General features: G+C 38.5%; 1 protein-coding gene across 4 annotated transcripts in view; it reads right to left on the bottom strand.

Annotated features, from left to right (window-relative positions):
* The window catches only part of NRF1 (nuclear respiratory factor 1), a 119,483-nt gene extending 97,705 nt beyond the window's left edge, over positions 1-21,778 (bottom strand). For 3 of the 4 annotated variants that reach the window (XR_010663654.1, XM_065938914.1, XM_065938916.1), the window contains exon 1: positions 21,664-21,778. The gene's annotated coding sequence lies outside the window, so the exon portion shown is untranslated. The remainder of the gene's footprint in view (positions 1-21,663) is intronic. The other variant, XM_065938915.1, reaches the window with a different exon arrangement.
* Between the last annotated feature and the right edge of the window lie 388 nt (positions 21,779-22,166).

Raw genomic sequence — 22,166 nt, 5'->3', positions numbered from 1 at the left:
GACATCTAAATCTGAATAGTACCTATTCAAAAATAAAAATCTCCATATTTACATAATCCATTAGAACAAATTATATATTGAATTCCTTCCAAAATTAAAACTAGAATAGCATATAATCAAAGTTTTAAAATCTTAGAATCCTAGATAAGGAAAGAAAGTTAGAGAAAAGTAAAAAAGCACATATGTTTCAAGAATAAAATTTGCAAAGTGGTTGAATATAAAATTAAAATGACTTCACTTCAAACTGGGAATAACATTTCCATTTTAGAATTTGTTTAACCTGTACAAGATATGCCTAAAGTTAAAAGATGAGGGAGAAATGCTATCCTAAGTTTCTAAAGAAATATAAGCTACTTAAAAAACATTTACACTATATTTCCTGCTCAAAAAAAATCACCAAAATTTTTCCATGACTACAGAAATGTTGCATCTGTTTAGAAGTTATTTGAAAAATGACAGAACACTGTACAAAAAAAGTAATAACCATTCTATAAGAATAAAAAAATAAATATTTTTCTCACTACCAATTTCTCAACGTGATCTTTGATAAAATTCTAAGAAACAAAAGGGGGAAAGGGACCATCAAATGTAGTTTACTGTATACATTTATTAGCAGCCGCTTAGTCCTGGCCACAACAGACACCCTGCAGCTGCCTGTCAAACCACCAAAAGCTGCCTGTCACCCACCTTCCTAGGCGCTTAGAACTAAGCTCACTTGGGTCAAAACAAGTCAACTAACTGCTATTCTCATCAGGAGTAATATACTGGAATAAAAGTATAATTCTGTCTGCCAAGATTTTGTTCTTAAGAACAGTCTTGTAACTATTAAAGGGGACACCAAATTAGAGCTATGCCTAAAAGAAAAGGGTTATCAGTATCTATAGCTTCACTGGGATAATACTTCTGAGGTCGTGATGTATCATTTAACCAGAGGAAAGAGAAGCAACTGGAAAAAAATTTTAAAAAATCACAACCCCCAAAAAGACTTAATAAAGTGTAAACTACTGAAAAAAAGGAGTACACTAGTAATAAGATGTAAATAAAAGTAGGTTCATACTTTAGAACGGATTCCACATGTTGTGCAGCAAGGAATATTCCTCTGACTTAATTTAGTTACAGATCACTGGTCAGAGAAATATTACAGAAGTATTAACGGATGAAGTAGACGGATAGGCACAGACACAGAAAAATGTCCACAATATACTGCGGTAAACTGGGAAAACAAATAAACAAAACAAATGAGTCAGGGTATAAAATTCTGCTAGAATGAATGTGGTCTCATTTGAAAAACAAAAGTTATAGATATGATTACGGAAAAACAAAAGAATCTAGAAAGGTATATTGAAGCTGTCAAGAATGCTTTTCTGCTGTGCACAATGGAATCATGAAGATTTTTTACAGATTTTTTTTCTCCTTTTATGTAGTTACTTTTACAATGGGGGGATGGATGGTGAGTCGGGGGTTAATCCCAGATCTGGGAAAGAAAAGACAAACAGCATGATAAGCCCCTCTCCCCCTTCGGTGAATGGAAAATCTGAGGGTGACCTCTAAGCTCATGAAATCAGACAAACTCATATATAGACCATCAAAACTGCCCAATGTCCTCTGAGAACTTCCTTTAAACAGAATCCAATGTAGAACTTAAAAATGTAAGACAAAGGTAGAACACTTCCTATTGAGAAGGAGCTGAGGAATGCTGACAGCATACGTATTCATCCCCCTCACTTCCTTCAGGAGGTACCCTCTGAGACCCCTTAGGAGTCCACAGAGGACAAGTGAAAGCTCCCTGATTATTCAAATCTCCCATCATGCAGTTGGGACACTGAGACCCAAGAATCAGCCTCCTGTTAAGACCTCTGCCTTCCAGACTGGCCCCAGGGTCATGTTATATACTAGGCACTACAGCCACAGTCCTTGGGACTTGCAAGCGTTTCAAACACACACAGAAAAGTTTAGAAAAAGCTGAAAACACAGAAGAACTGGCTTCAAAATACCAAAAGAATGAATAATCAAAATTAATAAATGTCAAAGAAAAATAGCGATAAAGCTTCGTAATGTTCAACATGATTCAAGCACACTGAGGTTTCCTAGGGGCTTTGCAAACGTGTATGTCTTTCTATTGTCTGAGGTTCCTGTTTAGCTATACATATTCATCAAAGTAACACAAGATGGCATATCTGCCACTGAGAAAGACAAGTGGGGGAAAAAAGGCAACAATTGTTTTGGAAACTGAAAAGAAACAGAAAAGATATGTTAATCAAATAGGTGGATAACTAGAGACACAAGAGATAGGAAAGCCTGCACTTGAACGGTAAAATCAAATTCAAAAAAACTCAAACAGCCTAAATGAATGAGTAAAATCTCACAGGATAAATTTTAACAAGCATAAACATAATATTCTGAACTTTGGCTTAAAAAACTCCATTGCAGCAGAACACAGGATGATGAAGACTTGTGTCATCATCATAGAAAAAAAAAAAAAACAAAAAAACTCAAGGGGGTGCTGATTCACACTAAATTTAGTATGGAAATAAGAATCATGACAAGCATCATATGCAGACTACGGATAATGAAAGGTGCTTTCTGCATCAGCTTGATCACACTGTATTTAGTGCTGGGCACTTTTTTTTTTTTTTAAGGAAAATGTATTTTTAGTCTTTGATTAGAAGAAAATGAATGGTAATTAATGTAGGTGTGAAAGGATATTCTACTTGCACTTCACCCTTCCTTCCCTTACCACTCAGTATTCACAACTGTCTCTAAAGTCAGGAGTCATATTTTTTTTGGGGGGGATTATGTTTTTAAATTGTCATTTTGGGAGTATTTTTATTACCAAGACCAAATTTCAGAACTGGACATTTCCTGTTGTCAATGTATTGTGAGCACTTTACTTTTTAAAGATCTTAAAAATTAAAAGTACATTGGGACTGTGAAAAAGTCAATTATTATAAGCAATAGTTGAAAAAAATGGAGATATCTAAACCTAGAGAAGAAAGGGCTTTACTGAAAATGATCTCTCATTAAATATTAAAAGAATTGTTAAGAGGAATTATAAATATTATGTGACCTCAATAAGAACAAATAGGCAAGAAGTTAAGGTAGGTAAGGCAGAATTCCAGCAAACAGATCATTCTTCTAACAGGGGTGTGAAGACAGAGCCGGTTGTTGCTAGGAAGCAATGAGCTCTCCCATCAATAGGCATCTCCCTGCAAAGCAAAAACAACCACTGGGGGGCACTGAAGAGGTGGGTGTGCACCTATCCTACTAAACAAACTAACATGCAGAAAGTAAGGAGCAAAACAAAACCACCCCAAGATTCTGCACCAGGAGATTTTCAACCAGGACGTTCAAAATGTGTATTAGGAAGACTGTCTCAGGTGAACTGGATACATACCCAGATAAGATCTGCTATAGTCCTACTGATACACAATTCTGCTGCAGTTTGGGGCATGTACAAATGTACACACAAACAGCATCATATCGATTATATAGATCTTTAGTTTAACTAAAGGTGTGGTCCTCTTTAAGACTTGTAACAGTGGGACTTTACTGGTGGTTCAGCAGGTAAAGAATCGCCTGCAATGCAAGAGACTAGGGTTCGGTCCCTAAGTGGGAAGATCCTCTGTAGGAGGGCATGACAATCCATTCCAGTATTCTCGCCTAGAAAATCCCACAGACAGAAAAGGAGCCTGACGGGCTACAGTCCATAGGGTCACAAAGAGTCGGACATGACTGAAGCGACTTAGCACACACCCATGTCTCTCTTGGCTTTTTAGTGCTCATTTCATTTTAGTGCTAAATAATATCCCACTGCGTGCACGTACCAGTTATCAATTCTTTCATGGGTCGTGCCTTTGGTGTATCTAAAAAGTCATCACCATACTCAAGGTCATCTTAATTTTCTCTGATGTTATCTTCCAGGAGTTTCATAGTTTTGTGTTTCACACTTAGGTCTATGATGCATTTTGAGTTAATTTTTATAAAGAGTATGAAGTCTGTGTCTACATTCATTTTTTGGCTGGTAGATACCCAGGTGTTCCAGCACCACTTGTTGAAGAGACAATCTTTGCTTCATTGTATTGCCTTTGCTCCTTTGTCAAAGATCAGCTGACTACATTTATAGGAATCTATTTCTGGGCCCTCTATTCTCTTTCACAATCTATTTGTCTGTTCTTTCACCAATACTGCATTGCCTTGATTACTATAGTTTATAGTGGGTCTTGAAGTCAAGCAGTGTTGGTCCTCTAACTTGGTTCTTCTTCAATAATGTATTAGCTATTCTGGGTCTTTTGCCTCTCCATATAAACTTTAGCATCAGTTTGTTGATATCCATAAAATAACTTGCTGGGATCTTAATTGGGACTGCACTGAATCTACAGATTAAGGGGGTAAGAATTGACATCTTAACACTATTGAGTCTTCCTATCCATTAAAACCTACTTTAGCACTCCTTTCATTAGAGCTTTGTAGTTTTCCTCGTATAGATCTTGAACATATATTAGATGCATATCTAAATATTTCATCTTTTTCATTTTAATCAATAAGTTAAAAGAAAAGTACTTAATAGTTAAAGAGGTAAGTGTCATTTATCTGCTAAGTTTACTACAAAAATTTCAGAGTTTTAAATTTTAAAAAGATGTTAATATTATCTAACTCTTCTCAGATGCCACTTATACAGTGTTTCCACACTAAGAAATACACCATTAATGATTGATATAGATAGCAAATTTACTAGGTCTATGTGGAATACCTGGTCTATGTGGAATATCTAATATGGAAAGCTCATTTTCTTTTTCAACTAAAAAAGGATTACAGCCCTTATGTGGCTATTTTGCAGTTTTATGTAATCCATAAAACTGCATCCCATTCATATTAAAATGTACCCAGAAAATGCATAAATGTAAGTGGGAAGCTGGGTAATCAAAGGGAAAAAAAACTAACTGTGGTTATCTCTGGATGACAAGGTTACACATTTTTCATCTTTATATTTTCTTTTATTTTCAAAATTCTCTACAAAGATTATATACTACTTTTATATGTCACTGAATCAAATATTATACAGCATGTAAAATGAGTAAACTATAACTACATGCATCAATCTCATCATGTAAGTTTAAAAACATACAAAACAATATTATCTTTCCTATGGATAAAACACATAAAGTTGTTGAGTTTTTTTTTAATGAAGGGGAATGATAAACATCAAATTCAGAATAATGGTCACAGATGGAAAGGGAAAAATTGAGTAAAGAATGGCCAGAAGGCTTCAATATTATCTGAGATATTTTATTTTTTTAGCTGGATAGAAGATATGTTATTCATTATATTGTTCTACATCCTTATTTATGCCTTTAGTATTTTAAAAAATTTAAAGGTGGCAGCTACAGAAATCGTATCAAAGTAGTAAGCAGTACTTAACCTTCATCGTAAACTACTTAACTGGGATATGGTACTACAGGAATAACAGTTACAAATGTATCTTTTATAAATGAGAAAACTCTCTGGAAAATTTAAAGTAGGAGTCCTGAAAGTAGGTTTTCATGTGTATATTTACAAGCAAATAACAATCTGAAACCTGTATTCCATAAAATACCTATAGCAAGCATTCCCATCAGTGCTTTGCACACAGAGCTCAAAATTAAATCTGTTCAGGAAATGTAATACATAAATTATCTTTAACTTGTAATACATGAATTATTTTTAATTTGACTTTATTTTACATTTCCACTTACAACTCTGAAAATAGACTTTTTACTTTGGTTAGTTTTAAAACAGAATTTGGTCTTTTAAGGACGTCATAAAAATAAAGTTAATCTTATTTTTATGACAGCCTTAAAAGGTGACTGGTAGTTTCCAGTTTGATGATTTTAAATGGTTTCTAACCAGGACATGGCACCTACAACAAGAAGCACACAAAAATGACTCTCACACAGTAAAACACCCCTGCACTAGCTGAATGCTCTCTGCTAAATAGGTATGATGATGTTTAGCTAGTGCCTACCTTATCCAACTTTTTGGTAGTATTCACTGTAAACCGAAGCAATGACTTTCCAAAGACGAAAAGGACAAAAATTTACAATATGTTTAAAGGAGACTCAGGAACTTTTAACATGAAACAAAAAAGTGTGTGGTTTTGATGGCTACAAATGCCTTACCTCTTACAATCTTTATTTGAACTAGGAGTGAGAAGTTTTTTAAAAGTAGGGGTTGGGGGTGGGAGCAGAGAAAGACCTGGGATGGTTTAGACTAACACTGTTCCTTCCCATTTCAAATCCCAGTTTACTGCCCATTCCTATATCCTAGCCCTAAACTAGAAAAGCTGTACAAACTAATCACTTCAAAACAAGAGAAGTACTATTTAACGAATTTTGAGATTATCAAAACTTAGCTAGATGAACTGAAGCTTCTACATTTAAAAGAGGGTATAAAAGAGGGTATATCTCACCCTCTTATTACCCAATTTCTTGCCCCAAAATACACAGTAAGATACTGATTGGACATATTTCCTTAAAGAGGAAAATGACCACCTGGGTCCGCAGTTTATTTAGACCAAGGACTTCTAGTCACTATTCTTCATAAAAAATGATTTGTTTTTAACATTCACTTTCATTAACTCTCTGTGAAGACTTTACTAGATCAAGCACAAGCTGCAACCTATTGAAATTTAAATGAGATGTTTGCTTTTCAGATCAGATCCATCTTAACTTGAGGATCCTTTCTTAGACCACTACAAATTTAAAGACTCAAAAAGTAGAAGACTCTTTAACAGAAACCTAACAAGGCTCAAAGTGTGGGCTTTGTAGCAACTGGTATGTGTGTATCCTTTTCCTGTGCATTCCTGAAATCAGTTAACTCTCAACATCACCTTATATTCAGGTATTTCATCATTTGCATTTACCACGTATATTATCATCCACATTCCATTTGTTCACCCTGTTCTCACCAATGTCTATGGGAAAGCTGCCTGAGCAAGCCTGCTTGGATGGATGGAGGCAGCTACATAAATTTACTCATCAAGTTTTGTCCTGTTTAAATGTCATCAAATCACATTTATTAAACAAGTATCTTTTGAGCACCTTTTCTGTGTAAAATCCTGGACCAGAAACGGAAGGGGGACATGTGGGATGATTGGTTCAACCCTTAAATAGTTTACAGCAGCAGTTCTCAAAGTGAACCTTAGAAGCTTGGGGATCCCTGGGTCAAACTATTTTCATAATAGTTTAGACATTCTTTGTCTTTCCTCACTGTGCTTATATTTGCACTTAGAATGCAAAAGCAATGGTAGGGTAAAACTACTGGCCATCTTAGCACAATTTAAGGCAGTGGCACTGAATGGTACTGGTTGTCATTATATTCTTCACCCTCACGTACTCACGGTAAAAGAATCAACTTCACTATTTAATGTCTTCATGAAGGAGTAAAAATTATTTTATTACATCTTCGCCCTTGAATTCATGTCTTTTTACTATTCTGTATAATCAAAATTATACATGAAATTAAAAGGGATGCCCTGATAGTTCAGTTGGTAAAGAACCTGCCTGCAATGCAGGAGACTCCAGTTTAATCCCCAGGTTGGGAAGACACCCTGGAGAAGGGAAAGGTTACCCACTCCAGTATTCTGGCCTGGAGAATTCCACAGACTGTATAGAGTCGGACACAAATGAGCAACTTTCACTTTCATACAAGAAATTAAGACATTTGCTTCTTGGAAGAGAAGCTCCGACAAACCTAGACAGCATATTAAAAAGCAGAGACATTACTTTACCAACAAAGGTTCGGGTTCGTCTAGTCAAAGCTATGCTTTTTTCAGTAGTCAATGTATGGGTGTGAGAGTTGGACTATAAAGAAACCTGAGCACTGAAGAATTGATGCTTTTGAACTCTGGTGTTGCAGTAGACTTTTGAGAGTCCCTTGGACTGCAAGGAGATCCAACTAGTCCATCCTAAAGGAGATCAGTCCTGAATATTCATTGGAAGATGCTGAAGCTGAAGCTCCAATACTTTGGCCACCTGATATGAAGAACTGACTCACTGGAAAAGACCCTGATGCTGGGAAAGACTGAGGGCAGGAGGAGAATGGGACGACAGAGGATGAGATGGTTGGATGGCATCACCAACTTGATGGACATAAGTTTGAGCAAGCTCCAGGAGTTGGTGCTGGACAGGGAAGCCAGGCGTGCTGCAGTCCATGGAGTTGGACATGACTGAGCAACTGAATGGAACTGATAATCAAAAAGTATACAGAGTATTTCTGTATTCGGAAGTATGATGGTTATTTCAAAAATGGTTAGCCTTTTTTTCCCAAGGAATACCATTTTTACTTGAAAGAGTGGCTAACAGACAAACTATGTGGCTATTCAGACCTGGGTAGCTGACAGACATTTTTCCAAAAATGAACAAAGTGAGCCCATCACGTCAAGCAACTGAGAGCATTTGTTGTCAATGATAAAATTGGGTATTTCAAGTGATAATTAGAACTTTGGAAAACTTGTATCCACCACAGTGAGCTTGATGATTTTCCATTACTTAAAAGCCTTTTCTGATGAGACCAGTGGTAGTGTTCATGAATATGACTTTTATGCCAACATTTGGCAGATCTGCATAAAAACTATGCATGGGTTAAAAGATCCACTCAAAGTGCATGAAAACCAATATATTTTAATGTAACAAAGCATAGATAGATGTGGTTTCAGATTCCACATTGCAATTAACCTTGAAGAAATTAACACAGCTGAATTTTAGTATAATATCAAAGAATATCATCTACAATAATCTGAAAATGCTCTTAAAATACTTTCCCCTTTTCCAACTACATATTTAGTATAAAGCCAGATCGTCTTATACTTTAACAGAAGATGTAACGCACTGCATCAGACTGAGTGTGGAAGCAGACAGGAGTATTCAGAGGCCTTCTATCTAGCCAGACAGTAAAGAGATTTGCAAAAACTGTGAAATAATATTCTTCTCACTAAATTGCTGTTTGGAAAATACAGTCATTTTTAATTAAAATGTTTCACTTATTTTAACATGTATTGGGTATATTATTATTTTTAAATTAATAAACATGTTTTAATTTGTAATATAGTAAGTATCATAAGTTACAATCCATATAAACAAAAGCTCTTGAGTTCTCAATGACTATTAAGAACCACTGGCTTACACTGTAACAAAAACGGGAGGAAAAAAACCCCACGTACAATAAACCAAGGTTGAATGTCCAACAGATGAATGGATAAAGAAGATGTGGTGTTATTTAATGGAGTATTACTCAGCCATAAAAAAGAATGAAATAATGCCATCTGCAGCAATATGGATGGATCTACAGATTATCGTAAGAAGTGAAGTAAGCTAGACAAAGACAGATATTATATGATATCACTTATATGTGGAATCTGAAAAATGATACCACTGAATTTATTCACAAAACATACTCATAGGCTTAGAAAACAAAATTATGGTTACAAAACAGGAAAGGTGGGAGAAAGGATAAATTAGAAGGTTGGGATTAACATATACACACGCTGAATATAAAATAGTACTCAATACTCTGTAATAACCTATATGGGAAAAGAATCTTAAAAAGAAGAGATATATGTATAAATAAACCACTTTGCTGTACATGAGATGAATACAGCACTGTAAATCGACTATACTACAACATTAAAAAAAAAAAAAAAGGCTCACAGTGTCTTACACTGTAACAAAAGAGGGAAAAACCCACGGGTGATAACCCGAGGTAGACTACTACGGCTACCACAACCCTTCTATTTTTGAATTTTCCAGCTCTCAACTAGACCTATACTATCTACCTGGCTCCTGAAATAACCTCACCCTGCTGTCAATATAATCAAAATGAGTAATTCATTTAGCAAGCATGAAAAGGCCTCAAGCAATATCAAGATAATATGTTAAACCAACTCGAATTGATGAGCTTTTTCTTCAGTCATTTTCTAAGTAAGTGGCCTGAATTAAAACTGGTTTTACTTCCCTGGTATAAACTTAACCTATAAAGAGAATTCTTTCACAAAGAACTATATAATATACAACATTCTTGAAAATACATCCCACACAATCAAATCAGTAATGGAAAGCTGTAGAATCTAGTCTCCTGCTTCTCAACAATAGGGTATAAAAAAGAAAAAGAAAAAAAAATCTAGAAATCCTACACTGGGGCTGCTGAGGATGAAAATACAAAACACGGCATGCAAAAACGTACTGGTAGCTGTATGTCAGGCACCGTGTTTGTGATGAACACCAATATGATGTCTGTTTTCACAAAGCTTACCATCTGGTGGGAGGGACAGACACATACCAAGTAACAAACCAACAAATGTAAGATGACATATACAGACATACATGGCGAAGAAAAAGTACAAAAACAAGGGGAATCTGGTAAAATTTCCCTGAGGAAATGATGCTTGAGTAGAGACTTGAATAAAATTTTTAAGCTTTTACCAGAGAGAAGGAAAAAGATTTCCAGGCAGAAGGAACAGCAATAGGAAAGGTCTAATGGTTAGGGCAGCATGTCTGACACAGAATGAGTTTGAAAGGCAGGTACAGCCACATTAAGGAGCTCTGTCTTCATCCTAAAGGGGGACATGACCAAACCTGTGTATTTGGAAAAGTTCGATTAACTCTATCTGCAATGAGGAGAATGGACTAGTGTTCAGCCAGTGTGGATGCAGGTAGACCAGTTAAGTTATAGGTTATCTTAACAGTCCAGAAAACAAACAACTACTCAAATGGAAGTGGTAATGGTAGGAATGAAGAGGACAATTTGAGCTTATTTAGAAAGTTAAACATGATTTGACAATATGAAAAGACCAGGTTTCTGTTCTAAGAAAATAGATGAAATAGTGATACCTTTCACTGAGGTAAGAAAGAATGGAACAGGGCCAAGTTTGAAAAGGGAATCTCATTTTGGGATGAAGTGAATCTGAGGTACCCAAGAGTTGTCAATTAGGCCACTGGATGTAGAGTTCTTACACTCTGTGGGTAGGCCAAACCTGAGCAATACATATTTACATGGAACAGTTGCATGTTATTTTATCTTTTAGGGAAAACAATTATTGTCATAAAATAATCACTATTCTTTAAGAAATAGAATTTCAAAACTGTGCTAGCCTAAAAGATAAGAACCACTACCTTACCAAAGGCCCTAAATTAATACTAGCCAAAGATTACCTATTTAAAGTACACTGGATATATACCACTCATCTAGCTACAAAATGAATCTCTCTGGCATGAAAACAATCCATCTCGGTGGATTCTCAAGTTAGACTTAGCTGCTGCTCTCAAATCTTTCGGACACAAACACTGGGGGGAAGGAAAAAAAGTTTGAGGCAAAAAGTCTGTACTTATTCCCAGATTGTCCACCTACTCCTATGTCTGAAAGATACTGATTTAACCATCTTAATTGTGAAGTATAAATGATAAAGTTTTCCTCCTAGAAGTTTCTAATTTTCAAAGTAGAAGGGAAAAGAATGAACAAATCAGACTTTTTTCCTTCCAACATATACTTCCACGGGTTTTATACTATACTTCAATGAAAAATGACTAGACAACTTTAGATATTAATTGTGATAACTAAGGAATAAGCAAACAAAATGACAAACAAACCAGCTTCCAGAGAGACTAAAGCAGAACTAAAAGGAGTAGGCAAGAAAATTGGGTTATATTACTAACTTTTCTAAAGAGAATCCACTACACAAAATCTTTAAGAAAAGTGAGAAAAAGTCAGTATTCTTTACATGAAACCAGAATTATATATATTCGGGCTTCCCTGGCGGCTTAGAGGGTAAAACGTCTGCCTGCAATGCAGGAGACCCGGGTTCAATCCCTGGGTTGGGAAGATCAACTAGAGAAGGAAATGGCGACCCACTCCAGTACTCTTGCCTGTAAAATCCCACGGATGGAGAAGCCTCGTAGGCTACAGTCCATGGGGTCCCAAAGAGTCGGACACGACTGAGCAACGACGACCACAGAATTAAATACATTACATACTTATTTGAGACAGAGCATGAATTAGACTACACAGCATTTTATATTTATAAACACATATATTTATATTTTACGTACATAAAATCTTTTGAACTTTCCACAGATAATGCTTTTAAAAAAAAATAAGCATTTTTAACACTTCTGTATTAAATGATTGCTGCTACAAGTATCAACTCATTCTCAATGGGAATATAACAACTCAGAAGGCCCCAGGGCAAAATAAAAGACTAGCAACATTGACACAAACCAGAAACTATCCTATAAATAGGAATCCTGGCTCAGGAACTGTGAGGACAGAGTGGAGAAAAAACAAGTTAATATGTGAATGAAATTGAGGTTAACCCAGGATTTAGCTTTCATTCTTCACTATGTAAGCATTCACAGGCAAGCCCTTCCATTCTTACTCCAAGTTACCCTTACCTCAGCAAAACTACACAGAGAATGAAACAGGCAGTAAGCATTCTTGGACAAATTTGTATTTGGATAGAAACTTTCAATGTCTTTTATATTTCATTGAAATGGATTTAATAACTGTTCCATTAAGAATGTTCCAAGGCAAAAACTGACAAACCAAACATCCTTAGACATTTCTGGCTCAAGACAGTATACAGAGTACTATTTCATATTATCATACAGTACATATAAGAACAGTGTGTGTGTACATGCAAGTACACACATGTATACTTAGAAAAATATCTAAAACCATATAATTAAAATATTGTTAAATATCTATGTAAACGATTATAAATTGTTTATTTACAATTATTTTAAAATTTTTTCTTTGCTACAATGAACATATTTACATACTTTTTACATGAAGAAAATATATTTCTTAACATGTCATAACACAACTCAGAAATAATTTTAGAAGGAACTTTTTATTTAGTAAGAAACTTTACCATTTCTGTACTCTTCATTTTTCAAATGGGGAAATAGGCCTAGTGAGAATAAATGACTTGTGCGACCAAAATCTGTTAGTGACTCCCTACGGTCATAATTATATTATGGCCATAATCATACTTTTTATTTTTTCTAATTATAAAAATTAATGCATTTTCATTATGAGCATGTATGCTCATAAATCAAAGATAACCATTGATTTGACTGCTTTGTTTCTTTTCTCAAAATTTTCACTACAAAAATTATACATTTTCAATGTAGAGAAACTTTCAAAATACAGAGATTAAGAATTACAGAAAACAAAAGTGTTAACAATCACAAAACTGGTGATACTGAAATTATTTCTTCAGACTCGGTTTCTAAATCCAGTATAGGATCAAAAGACCTTAAGAGTAGCTCAGACGGTAAAGCATCTGCCTGCAATGAAGGAGACCGGGGTTCAATCCCTGGGTCAGGAAGATCCCATGGAGAAGGAAACGGCAACCCCACTCCGGTATTCTTGCCTGGAGAATTTCATGGACAGAGGAACATGTCAGGCTACAGTCCATGGGGTCGCAGAGAGTCGGACACGACTGAGCGAGTAACACACACGTGATGGTGTTTTTATGTAGCAAACTGACTCTTTCATTTGTGATTATTATGTGAAAGATCTACTATTGAAAATTTTACTTAACAATTGTTTAATGAGACAAAGGGCTTCCCTGATAGTTCAGTTGGTAAAGAATCTGCCTGCAATGCAGGAGACCCCGGTTCAATTCCTGGGTCAGGAAGATCCACTGGAGAAGGGATAGGCCACCCACTCCAGTATTCTTTGGCTTCCCTGGTGGCCCAGATGGTAAAGAATTCACCTGCAATGCGGGAGACCTGGGTCTGATCCCTGGGTTGGGAAGATCCCCTGCAGAAAGGAAAGGCTACCCACTCCAGTATTCTGACCTGGAGAATTCCATGGACTATGGGACAAAGTGTCGGACACAACTTGAGCGACTTTCACTTTCAAAGATAATCCACAAACACACGCCCAACTGCAAGTTGCATAACACAAATTTTCTTAAGATTATCCAACATGTTTATTCATGTATTCTTACATTTACCGATATTTTTACAAGGTATCCTATACAACTGCCAACTGGCATTAATTACAGAAAAAAGCATGAATTATAGGCAAATGTATTTACAAAAACAAGCAAATCAAGCTCACAAATTACTGAACCACCATTAAATCAATTAGCAAGACAATTTTTACCTGATCCTTTTAAAATGTTTACCTTCTACGTATTTTACAATGCACATACATATATTAGTACAATAACAGGAATACCATCTATGAATAAATGTTTTTCAGACTGTGAGTGCAAAACTTATTTGTAAGGGTGACAACAAAAGTTGGAGATCACTGACTAGAATCCAGAGCCTAGCTGACAAAATTGCCTCCTAATCTAATTTCAAGGATCCAAAGATTAGAAGAAGAAAGTAAAAATTATCAATTATCTAAAACTTCAGAATGAAATATTTTGAGAGTCAAGTAAAATTCTAGTATGAAACATTATTAAATAATCTGCTTAAATTTCTGCATTTTACCAATGATTTAAGAAACATGGACACTGGCAATTTGTTACCATTATATCATCTTAGATCTTAAAACATTTCTAAATTGTCATATTTCATACAGACTCTATACAACAAGCCAATGGCATTTTCACTTCACAGTCAGAAAAATTAAGCAAGGAGAGAATAAATGTCTTGTCACAGATCACCAGACTAAATCGTGTACTTTGTAGAAGTTTTCTATGGACTTCCCTGGTGGCTCAGACAGTAAAGAATATATTTATATGTGTATTTTAGAAGTTTTCTAAAGTGCAGATAAGCAAACTTATTGACTTTGCTGTACGCCTGAGACTGACACAGTGTTAGGGATACATTGTGTATCCATACCCCAATGTAAAATAAAGATTAAAATTTAAAAAGTGAGTTTGATTGTAACCTAATGAACTACTTAGCTTTCTTTCAAAATTCACTTTCTCTTTAAAACAATAGTAATTTGATCCTCCCACAAAGCCTATTGTATAGAGTACATGAATAGTCATATACAGTACAAGTGTAAATTCTGGAATATAAAAAAGCAAGGAATTCAGATGACTTGACAAAACTCTAAAGCTGGTTAAGCTTTGCTTTGGCATTCCTCCCACCTTCCTTCTGGCGCTCCTACTCTTCTCTCCAAAAGGTACCTTCCATCTTCCCAAAGTTCCTCACCCCAAACACCTACTCAAAATTTCTTTCACTTGCTTGATCTAGCCCAGTCAGGATAACTGATTTCAGCCAACTAACACAGCCAACATTTACATTACCAAGGGCCAGAAAGGCCCTTAACTTCTCTGTGTCAAGAACCCTTTGAGAATCTTATAAAAATTAAGGACCCTCTTCGCAGAAAAATCACATAGGCCCACACAGTAATTTTCAATCTCAAGACCCAGAATCTCATAGCCAAAATATATCCATGAACCCCAGAATTATAAAACCCAAGTTAAAAACCCCTACCTGTATCGTATAAATATCATAAAACCTCAAAACCCTTCTAAAGGAATGTGTTTTAAGAGATAAGTTCAAATATGCTACACTATATATACTCAAATACATAAACTCTAATTGTTAAAATTTAAGTCATCTCCCAAAGTTTTTAATGCTATAACTCCCCTGAATAACAGGACCTATTTCTAAACACTAGTCATCCATTAATATTAACTTGAGTTTTAAGGCTCTACCTCTATATTCAATAAGACTCTATAAATCTGTTTAATTATCATGATTCATGACAAAATAATACATACATACATACACACACATAAACATATCCTGATAAAACCCAGTTTTTATCCCGAGGAGCTCTGCAGTATTCCTCACATTGCTATACCCTGTTAAAATTCCCTTAATCCCTATCCTCAGTTTCTTCAACACTATACCGTTTACCTTCTCTCTTCAGGCATTGGTTTTCAACTTCCCTTACAGGCCTCTGTTCTTCCACTTGACCTTCAGATATGGATGCTACCCAGGGCTGCCCTTAGTCGTTTCCTCCCTCTTGACACTATACTCTTTGGCAGTTTTTACATCACATTATGTTCATGAATACAAAGTTCCTGACAGGAGCTCCCCCCCCCCCAATTTTCCCTTGATCTAAAGTCCAAATGGTCAGGTACCTAACTAATATTCGACATTATCTCGATCCCTACCCTAGCATCATGCCCTGTTTACCTTCCTCAAACTCTCTACTCCCTATACATCCCTTATCTTATTAAAGGCATCATCATCATCCATTAGCCAATTATAGTCTGTAACTCCATGTTCTTCCTAATCAGGCCACAATCTCACCAGCTTCATTTTCCAGTACTTCCCCAAGTACAGCAAAATCTACTTGGTGTTTCTCAAGTCAGACTATCAGTGCCCTTCCTCTAGCCTCTTCTTTTTCCTTAGTAAAGCAGCTACTCGCCCTTCAAAGGCCCAATGGGTTAGCCAGGAAATTCGTTCAGGTCTTTCTGCTAAGATGCTACAGAGAAGCCCAAACAAACTTTTTGGCCAACTCAATACTTAAAACACCCACTACATGAAAAGTCTTCCCATGCCTCACTTAATCTCCCTATATCACTCATCCCTTCCCCCAGAAATCCCTTCCTTCTTCTATAATCCCACACCACTCTTTCCTCATTTTAGTGCTCAACAAGTTGTATTATAGTTAGTTGAACCCTTATCTTTCTTCCCTATAGACAAAGCCCATGATTTGTTCATTCCTCTTGCATCTAGAACATGTCTGGAGTATAGTATATATTTAAATGCTACCTGGTGAATGAATGGCAAAACTCCAGAGTGAGGACACACTTAAGGTTGTTTCTCAGTAGAGTGGACGCCTCATTCTCTTTTGAGCATAAATCAAATTAAGTCCCCTAGTCCCTAGCAACCAGTCAACCCTAAAGGAAATCAGTCCTGAATATTCACTGTAAGGACTGATGTTGAAGCTGAAACTCCAATACTTTGTCCACCTGATGTGAGGAACTGACTCCTTAGAAGACCCTGATGCTGGGAAAGATTGAAAGTGGGAGAAGGGGACGACAGAGGATGAGTTGGTTGGATGGCAAACCGATGCAATGGGCATGAGTTTGAGTAGGCTCCAGGAGTTGGTGATGGACAGGGAAGCCTGGCGTGCTGCAGTCCATGAGGTCGCAAAGAGCCGGACACGACTGAAAGACTGAACTGAACTGAGTCCCTAGCTCTCCACTTCAAGTCCACCGCTTAGTTTTTAAGCAATATTTCATGGGGAAATTTCCCCACTTCCTCTTGTCTTCTGTAGGTTTAGCTGTCAGCCTAACCACATTAGCATTCAGTGGCAGCAACGAAACACTCTCTCCAAGTTCTAAAAAGCTAAGGCTTTACAATTACCAACAGTAAATAAAAGCTCCTTTTAAAAAATGGTCTTAATATTTAAGCACACAAAGTTCATTCTTCATGATTCTAAAAAAGGCTTGGCAGAGTTTATCCAACATGCACCATTGAAGAGTTCTGAAGAAAATTTCCACTTAAACTGTCAGCCAAACTTTTCATATTTGTAACCACAGAAATCAGCATACATGAACAAATGTGAATACTATACTGATATACTTTACTGTCTGAACTACCAGGGAAGCCTGATATACTAAATAATACACTGCAAACAGTAGACGCCAAATCATGTATATCATCAAATGATGACCCACACAAAAGTAGCTCTTTTAGCTTCTTTTAAAAACACATCTCCAAAATTTCAGTGATCATCCAATGAATAAAACCAGATTCTTTTACCAGTTTCATCTACCTTTTCCCCCCTCCTCCCTACCATCTCTCCCTCAACACACACACACTCCTCCCTTACTAGGCATGGCTTCCTCAGAAATTATCTAATGGCTCAGAAGCAGTTTGATAAGGAAGGTTATCAAGTTGGAATTCTGGAGAAGATTCCTTATGGTCGGTTTATTTTCTAAGTGACTGCTGTTGATGATAAAATACAGACTGACCTCAAAGGATCACACTGTAGTAGGCCTGCCTTAAGTGCCCCCTAGTTTTGTTTTGCCTTTTTTATGGGGGGGGGGGGGGTCTTTTAAAAATATACTAGATTATCTTTATGAAGTTGTATTTCTGACTTTTCTTCAGTTCATATAAATGTTCACATTTTAGGACTAAAGACCACATCATGAAACATTTTTGAAGGTTCAGTAATTAAACGGCTCTAAGCAGGATTGAAACATTTTAGCTTAATTATGAACCACACTGCAGGAAAAAAGAAATGTGTGTGTGTGTATATATATATATAAATACATATATATATATATATACACACTGCAAGGTATATATAATCCACCTATTTTTTCTTGAGCAATTATAAATTCTGTTCATTTTCTAAGCTTTCTCCATATTACATCACAATAACTTCGGACAAAGCATTCTTGCTGCTCCAGGAGTAACAGCTTCCAATAGCTCAATGTGGTTATAATCTTCTGGGAACACCTGAAACTGATTTGTTTTACCTCCTTTACTCTTTCTCTTCCAGCCTGACCTCCTTAGTCAAATACTGCTGGGTAAAAGAAAAGCCAAGAAAGTAGATAGTCCACCACGGAGTCAATAAGGAAGGAACTATATGATACATAATGCTTAAAAATTAACATGTATCCAGAGCCTAAAGAAATACTGATTGGACTCGGTCTAAATAAAATGTTTCTAAAATAAACTTAACAAGTGGGTTTCTTTTCCATTGCTGTTTTACTAAGCATTCATGAAGAATTATATTTGGGTAAGCTCAAGCTGAAAACACTAGTTTCAGCTCTCAAGGAAAACATGAAAGAGCACAGAGAAAAGGTACTTTGGTGTAAAGCATTTTCTGACATGTTTTTTATAAAACCATAGATTGGTATTCTTCGGTAAGAATGATTTTCCAAATACTATATATATATACAAACATATTAATAAACATCACACTTAGTCACATATAAACATCTAAATTCAAATATCAAATTTCTTGGATTAATTACAGCCCTACAGAGAGTACGTGGAAACTCTGTGGAGATTAGAAACTTCTGCGACTCAACAATCCACAAAGCTTCCCCTTTACCCTCCAACTTTTCAGAGGGGCACTGAGTGGATGAAAGAGCCCACTGCAGCATGAAGGATTGAGCTTGCCTAAAGATATCTGACAGAAGCTGAATGTATGCAATGACTTCCGGTTCCCCAGAGACTGGAGGGTGTGCTTCTAAAGGCTGACAGCTTAGTCCTTCCAGACTAAGAAACCAACATGCCTGTTCAAATACTTGTGAAAAAAAATTTAATTTCAATAATTATGGTTCCTCGTATTATTATCATTCCCTAACTAAGACTGATTGAATGCCTTATTACATAGAAGGAAAGAGTTATAAAAAAAATTTAACCCCAGACTACAAGGAGCTTTCCCTTAAAAGTCATCCACTTCCTATCATTTCACATAAAATACTTCTTGAAGAAAGTCTGCTTGAACCTATGATGCAATGCAAACTCATATCCTAGGAAGTTGGTCTTCAGCTACCTAACAAAATTAGAGATGGATACATAATTGTGATTTAATTAAAAAAAAAAAAAACCCTACCATTTTGGGTTCCATTGGAATACACAAGAATTGGGAGGGAAACCTGAAATTCCTTCTCCTTTAATTCCCTCTACATTTAGACAAGGGCCCTCATTATCTCCTACATCTAGAGATATTTCCCTAAATCCAGGAGCTGAATTTGCTTAAAACTTGGTTAAGAAAACTCCTGGCTTGGGAATAAGAAATCTTTTCCCCCGCCTAAATGAGAATATGATTATGACTTCCAAGCAAAAAATCATCTTCCTCATGTATGCTGAGTCTGAGATGGGGGGAGGAGGAAGGCATGCACTGAATCAAAGGACCTCGAATAAGGATGAACCAAAAGAAAGTAAACAGTGGTGGACCTGATGGATCCTGTTGAAAGGCACATCTAACTCCTGTCCGAAGGGGAAAAAAAGGTCCTGCAAAAGAATTCTTCATACAGTTCTGGACTCAAGTTAAGATTAAGTATACTACATTACATTCGATAACCGCAAGTTTGCTTCAGCGCTCATAAAATATGGAAATCTCACTTGGATGCACAGATAAGGGCTAGTCATATTTTCACTAAGAAATAACACATCAAGAACTTTCAAACACAATTCTAGGGAGTCAGGCTACTATTGACTTACGGGAAGAAAAAAAATCCTAGCATCTCCCAGCCCTCGCCCCCACCTCCCTTGAGTGAGGAATAATCCAGTAACTTACTGTTCAAGGCCAAAGGAAAAGGAATTTTTTTAAAAAAACTGGGGAAAGGTGAAATGCGGAAAGGATCACTGTGACAGCAGATGATAACCTGCAACAAAAGGTGTGAGATGGGCATACCCATTCTCTTGCAGAGCAATGTCGGAGCTGACAGTCTCACTCACACTTCCTTTCACCGTAAGTTTCCAATACCCTGTTTCTATACACTTAAGAAAATGTGAATTTTACTCTGACCACAGAAAGAGTTAAGCACAATTGACATCAGCAGTAAAACAAGCAATTAATATATTCTAATCTAATGCTTAAGAAGGGATGGAGACCAGGCAACAGCTCCTCCAACTGGCTGGACCAGTTATTATTTGAAGCCCTAAAAATATTAAAATTTTTAAACAACTTCAAGTTCTGATGGGCACAGTCAGATGGACTGTCGAAAGTTTAGAACCAACAGCAACGGCACAACAGGTGGACATCATGGCCCAGTTCAGCGGCTAACATGCAAGGGCAAACCCTTGAGTTCCCCGAAAGGCTGGGGTGTGGGATAATACCCATGCACAAGGCCATCCAGAGCTCCTGTCTTCCCAGTGTCAAAGGTCTGGTCCCTTCCCGGGGTCGCGCCACTCCCCCATCCCTCCCCCTGGGGACCAACATCCCACGCACAGAAAGAACCGAGGCCCCTCCACCCGCAGCATCTTAGCTAGCGAAGAAAACACAATGTCGCTCCTTATTTCTGAGTACAAAAGGACTCTGCGCCCTCCTCCTTGAACTGCCGTCGCTGCCGCCTCCTAACTTGCAAGAAGGTGGGCAACGCGCCATATTCCAGCGTCCCCCAGTCTACCTGGGTAACAAGCCCACGCCAACCCGGCGGGAGGGAAGCTTCGGAGGTGGCCCGAAGAGCCAGCCTCCTCTCCCGCAGGAGACAGCGGCTCCCGCGCCCCGGCCCAGCCCGCCGCGCCGCGCCGCGCCGCCCGCGGACCAGACCTGGGAAGGGCCGAGGAGGCGAGCTAGGAGCCGCCGCTCCGGTCCCGCGCAGCCCGCCCACCTCCCGCTCCCAGGCCAGCGCGCTCTCCCGGGCCTCCAGCTCCCGAACCCACGGGAAGGCTGGGCCGGGGCCCCGGGTTCCACGGCGGAGAGGAGGCCGCGGCACCGAGAGCCTTAGGCGGCGGGGCAGGCCGGAACCCTGGGGCTCTCGGGAGGGCAGCGCCTCCCTCCCGAGCCCGCCAGGACGCCTGGGGCCTAGTGCGGCCTGCGCATCCTCGGGGTGGCGGTTTGACTGGGCCGGGCCGGGGCCCCCCGCCCGAGGCGGGCCGAATCCGGCGGGGGCCCAGGCCTGGAGCCGGGGGCGGCAGGGTGCTGGCTGCGGGGCGGGCCGGCCGGCCGGCGGGCGGGCGGCGTGTTGCGGCTGCGCCGGGGCTGAAATAGCTGGAGATTGCGCGGTAGGGCACTCACCTCAGAGCGGCTGCGCTACCGTGGGCCTGCGCCGTGGAGACTGCGACCGCGCCGGCTCCTCGCAGCCTCCTGCCACCAGCGGCAATGGCGAGCGCTGCCGCCTAAGCCGCCGCCGCCGCCGAGGAGGGGGAGGGGAGGGAGGGGAGGCACGCACGCTACGCACGGGCTCGGCTTCCCCGCCCGGCCGCCGCCATGATGGGGAGGTCGGCGCTGCTTCGGCGGGGCATCCCGGAGGGGGTTTGGGCTCGGGCCTCCGCAGCCCCCCGAGGTCTCCCTGCGTTCACGTTTCCCTTCAGAGTTTTGGATCGGGCCGGAATCGCAGAGACAACAGTATTTAAGTCAAATGTGGATGCCCCGGGGAAGTAAGGCAGGCGACCCAAGATGGTTGCTAATCCGTAAATAGTCACATTTTTCGCCCCCCGAGTCCCGGGAATTAGGACCTCCCGAATGTGCCTCGATCACCGGCATGGGGCTTCCCCCGCCTTTTCCTCCCCTCTGCTTTG

This window comes from Muntiacus reevesi, chromosome 6 (genome assembly GCF_963930625.1).
Source record: "Muntiacus reevesi chromosome 6, mMunRee1.1, whole genome shotgun sequence".
Classification (NCBI taxonomy): domain Eukaryota; kingdom Metazoa; phylum Chordata; class Mammalia; order Artiodactyla; family Cervidae; genus Muntiacus; species Muntiacus reevesi.
This window is presented reverse-complemented; position numbering and strand designations above follow the sequence as displayed.